We start from the raw sequence: 6000 nt of genomic DNA on the forward strand, positions 1-6000 counted from the left end.
GAGGGGAGAGGACAGCTTGAAGAGCTCTTTTTCCTTTTCCGGTTGGTGCGGCAGCAGTGGGGAGCATGACTCTGGGCCAGCCCTTGCTCTCGGGCCGAGCCCAGATGTTGGTAACTATGAATTGTATTGGGTCTGTCTGTTGATATTTGTAATTTGTTTGTATTTTGGTTTTGAGGTTCGGGGTGCTGGTTCTTTTCCCCCGAACTAAATGAATGTTCTGAACCTCAGGGTGCTGGTTTATTCCCCTGAAGTATGTCTCTTGATGCTTGTGTGTATGCTCCCCTGAACTAACTGAATGCTGGCATTTTTCCCCTGAACTAAATGAACGTTGTCTGTATGCTAACTGAATGCTGGATTAAAGTAAGCTGGTCAACCCCTTCACTGTGCTTTCCTTGTTTAAGCAGATAAAAAGAACCTGTGCTTTCCCGGTGTCCCGGCAGCCTCCTGGGTGCTGGCTGTGGGGGGGGATCTTACACCCCCACAGAAGCTGCTAGCTGGGTTGTTAAAACAGCTTCTCTAGGTCAGAGACTGTCCTTTGCCCTTTTTAACTTTCCAGTACTTAGCACAGTTCCTGGCACGTAGTTGGTACTTAATAAGTACTTATTGACTCACTGATTTGCAGGTTTGTTGTGAGAATCAAATGAGATAATTTATGTAAAGCACCTTGCAAACACTGGAGCACTTTATGAATGCTAGCTATTATTTTTCTTCCATTCAAATTATTGGTTTTAATTTGCATAGTAGATGTTTGTAGTGGTAAAGGTAGTGTTGTCTGGTAGGGCATCCAAATGTGCACATACCAGGAGTAAGAAAGTAATTTATGCTTTGAATTTTCACTTTATCTTTGTTTCATACTATGTAAAATGTTGCTACTCCCTATAGGATTTGCATTTACTGAACAGATACGTATTAAACATTTACTATGCCAATAATTATACTAATGCTAATCACTATGGTAGTTACTGGGGAAGATGCAAAAGTTAGACGTGATACTATACTTATCAATACGGAGCTTACAATCTAGTAGGATCAAAGAAGCTAGAATTTTGAGAGTTTCCCCCTATGGAGGTCTTTGACTAAAGGCTAGCTAACCACTTGCTGAGTACATTGTATAAAGGATCCAAGTATAGAAATCCTTTAGGTTAGCTGGCCTCTGAATTCTCTTTTAGTTCTGGGATTCTTTGAACTAAACATTTTAAGAAATAGGGAACAGCTGAAGATTTTTTAATAAAAGACTGACATGACTAGATCTATGTATGTACATGAAATATTGTCAAAGCAGGGTGAAGGTGGGACTACCGTACTATTTGTTGTAGGGAAAATAGTGAGAAATGGCATTTTTGAGAATATAACAACTAGTTGAGTGTCTGGGTTGAAAGAGTGTCATTAGTGGTTTGACACCAGTGTGGCAAGAAGTCTCCAGTGGAGTAACTAGGCAGGGCTTCTTAAACTTTTCCACTTGCAACCCCTTCAGCACTTCTTAAACTGTGGGTCGCAACCCTATGTGGAGTCACAACCCACAGTTAAAGAAGCGCTGGAGATTGGTACTTAGCCCAGTGCTATTTAATATTGTTATCAATGACATGGGGGTTTCTTGAAAATCTACTTGTCTCTGGTATGTCATAATGGATATCTCTGTTAAGTATGAATTAGACTAGGTGTCTGCTAAAACTTCTTTAAACTCCCAAACTCTGTGTTTGTATGATATGGAGAAAGGGATAGGAAGAACTGTTAGAAAGCTGTTACTTTGGTCTAGAGGGGTGTTGATAAGGGCCCATACTGGGACATGGCAGGCAATGAAGAAAAGAAGAGATGTGAAAGTTGTTGCTAAGGTAGAATTGATAGGACATGGTGATTTATGAGATAATAGAGGTGAGGGAAAAGGGAGATTCAAAGATGATATATATGGTAGACTGGGTGATTGGTGGTTCCAAAGATAGAAGTACTGAAGTAAGGAAAAGCAGGTTTAGGGAAAAGATATCCAGCTTGCTTTTGGATGTGTTGAAATTGAAGAGCCGTGGAAGATTCTGGTAGAAATGATCTGTGGGGAGTTGGAAATACAGGTTTCCTTTCACCACTTTTCAATCTGGCTCCTGGTTCCATTGTTCTATTGAAATTACACTTTCAGAGATTACAGGCAATTTACTAAACGCTCAAATCCCATGGTCTTGGTTTTCTTTCAGTCCAAATCTTGCTCCTCTTCTCTGCTGTATTTGCCGCTGCTTGCAATCTCTACTTGCTACATTCTCTCTTCTCCCTTCATTTCATTGACACCACACTCTCCTTGTTCTCCTCTTGTCTATCTAATTGTTCTTTCTCTGACTCCAGGAAGAAACTCAGCATTCTGCCGATCTGAGGTTTCTCCCTGAATTTTGAATCTATTTCTCTATATTTTCATTTTCTCATACACTTGATCAGCAGTGAGCCAACAAGCATTTATTAAGTGCTTATACTTTGTGAAGTGTGGGGAATATAACAACAAATCTAAATCTTTCTTGTCTTTAAGGATCTTATATTCTAATGGAGAAGAAATGTACAAAAATAGGAACATACAAAATGCAAACACAGTGAACATCCGGTAACTTTAGAGAAGAAGGCAGTTTAGGAGGATGAGAAAAGGGTTCCTGCAGAAGGCAGCTTTTGAGCTGGGTCTAAAAGGATGCTTTTTGATTCAATGCTAAGAATAGCTAGCATTTGTATAGCCCTTTAGATTTTGCAAAGCACTTTACATATATTAGCTCACTGGATCCTCATAACAACCCTGTGACGTTGATGCTGTTACTATCATCATTTTATAGATGAAGAAGCTGACTCATGAAAAAGTTAAGTTGACTTGCCCAGAGTAATACAGATAATAAGTGTCTGAGGCAAGACCTTGAACTTAGGTCTTCCTGATGCCAAATGTCACACTCTAACCACTGTCACACCTAACTACCTTTCAGGGTAGAAATAAAAAAATAATAGAAGAATCCTGTCCAATTTTTCACAAGGCCCCTTCTCTAATGTTCTCCTGGGTCAAACTTGATTATGTAATTTGTAGATCATAGACAAATCCATGAGAAATCCTTTCTCTGATACTAGAGATCTGTGCTTTCATTCTCCCCATCTACTGTTTTAATTTCTCATAGATGCCCCAACTTCTTTTTCTTTGGGGGGGGGGATAGGTGCTGCAAACCTAGGGCATCATCCGCGTAGGGAATTCCCATGTCTAGAAACTCCCTGCATAGGATGTATATTGACAATTTATCGGCAATTTAGAGAATTATCTGGGGAGGTGAGAAGTTAAGTATCTTATAGTATCTGTCAGAAGGAATATTTACACCTAGGTCTTCTTGACTCTAAGGCCTGCCCTCTTTCTGCTGCTCCACACTTTATTTTTAGGTATCTAACATACAATTATTACTTACATTTTTACAGAAACTTCTATTTCCTCTTGAGGTGTGTGTGTGTGTGTGTGTGTGTGTGTCTGTGTGTGTGTGTGTTTAGATATCAGAGTAAGTTCATTCCTAGACCAATAGGTTTCTTTTTTACCATGTTATTTTCCAGTTACTTGAGTTTAATCCAAAAGACAAGACCAGAACAATCCTAATTCAAGTATCGCTTTCACAAGTGAATGATTATAGTACCTTGGCAATGTGAAGCAACTACACCAAGTAAAATAGTAACAGAATAATAGTATCAAAAGTTAATATGTAAGCAGTGAGATTATTGAAGTGTTATTTCAAATCTTCCTTTTTCCCTCTCATTCAATCCCTTCCTCTCCTAAATGTAAAAAAAAAAAAATTACTCTTTAATATTTTTGAGGGATCTATGATTTCACTGTTGTGGGTCTTCTATAAATCTGTCATTATACTGCATGTTTTCCAAGGAACCTTTGAAAATAGTGTTCAATTTCCCAAATTCAATCCAGTCTCTTATACCAAGCTGGTCTCTCATAATTTTCCAAATGCAATAGCTATCCAAGATTTATGTATTGATGGACTAACTGAATGTGCTGCTGACCCAGCTTCATGTCATGATTCAGGCAATGTTTGATTTTCATCCATTTTGTTTTACTATTGACCAGTGATCTCATTGTGGATACTCTATAGCAGATCCCATAAACTCATGGACTTAATGTTAATAGATAAATGACAATAGATAAAAAGATTCTATAATATTCTTTGAAAACATAATTGTAATTTGGGCATAAATATACACATTATCCATGCAAATTAAACACATCTTATTTTTGTCTGATATTTTTATGAAGCCTGTCCCTACTAAGTCTATAGTGAAAACTAATGTAGTATCACAGGTTTTATAAATTGTTTACTTACCAATTTTATTAGCAATAGCAATAAATAATCAAAGTGACCCAATTTATTAGTGACAATTTCTATCCCTAAACATAACATTGGAAAGTAAATGAATTTGGAAAAAAAAAAGTTTCCAATTGTGACCAACCCAGCCCAATTTATATCTAAACATTTAAACCTTGGTTGAGAAAAATTAAAATAGAAATAAGTCATAATTAACCAAAGCTAAAAGATAAAAAAGATACTCAAAAGAAATTAGCAGAACAATCCACAGATGAAAAATGAAATGGATGAAAAATGCCATTTGCCCAGATTTTCAAATGCCATGTATTTGGAAGGATTATCCCTTGAACTGATCCTTCATTATAACAGATACATAGACAGACAGATAGATATAGCTGGTATATAAATATAGGTGTGGGTATATATAATCTAGATACATAGATGGACAGATAGAGGTTTACACCTCTATCTGTCCTTCTGTCTAGATATCCATATCCATGTATATGCACATGTGCCTATCAGATAACCACTACAAATGGACAAGGATCTAGGCCCAGATTGGGTAAGGAAGAAAGGAGTAGACCATACTTCATTTGAAAAATTACATAGTTGTTTCAAGGCACCCAAACTCTTTCATGAAATGCATCTTTTTTTTTTTTTTAATGTAATGATGTTGTATTGTCTCAATTCCTACCACATCAAAATCTCTAAAGAATCAAAACTGTAAGTGACCCAAAGGATAAAGGAAGGCAAAACCCAGAGTTTTGTCATGCTGTTGCACTCCACCCTCCACTTACTCAGACCTAGACTACAGCTCTTGCCCTGGGGTCTTCTTCTCCTAATTGAGAATTCACCATATGTAAGCATCCTCATGCATACCCTAGAAATAGCAATCAAATCAACACTATTTCCAGAAACTACACTCAACCAATTGTTCTGTTGATTCCACTCACCATAACTTAATTGCTCTGTCTGAAATGTCCTCCCCCTCCCAAAATCAATCCGCTTTGTGTGTGGTCTTCACCTAATCGAACACAATGGGAAGCTCAGTGGCACAGTGGTGCTGGACCTAGAACTCATCTTCCTGCATTCGAATCTGACCTCACACTTATTAGCTGTGTGACCCTGGACAAGCCCTTTAACCCTGTTTGCCTCAGTTTCCTCATATGTAAAATGAACTGGAGAAAGAAATGACAAACCACCCCAGTATCCTTGTCAAAAAAACCCCAAATGGGGTCACAAAGAATCAGACACAGCTAAAATGACTGAACAACAAAATTAGAATGTAAGTTCTTTGAAAGAAGAGACTTTTTTTATATTTGTAGTCCCAGAGCTTAACCCAGTGCTCATTAAATGTATTTTCATCAGTTGATACATTTGTAAAATCAAAGGATAGTACATGTAAAGCTGAAGGGTTCTCAGATGTCCTTTTGTTCAGATATCCCATCCTTTAGATTAGAAAGTTGTGACCCAAAGAACTGAAGCAACTTGCCCAAGGTCACATCCATAGTTAGTAGCTGAACCAGGGATAAAATCTAAGTCTTTTGGCACCAAATCCAATGCTGTGGATTATAATCTATTCTTACTGCTTACTTATGTATAAGACATTTTAATAAGAGGCATAGCAGGCATCAAGGATGTATGTGACCAGAAACAGAGGGAGGGTAGATATTTAGTGAGTGATAAAAGTAGACCATCT

This window comes from Trichosurus vulpecula, chromosome 3 (genome assembly GCF_011100635.1).
Source record: "Trichosurus vulpecula isolate mTriVul1 chromosome 3, mTriVul1.pri, whole genome shotgun sequence".
Taxonomy (NCBI): domain Eukaryota; kingdom Metazoa; phylum Chordata; class Mammalia; order Diprotodontia; family Phalangeridae; genus Trichosurus; species Trichosurus vulpecula.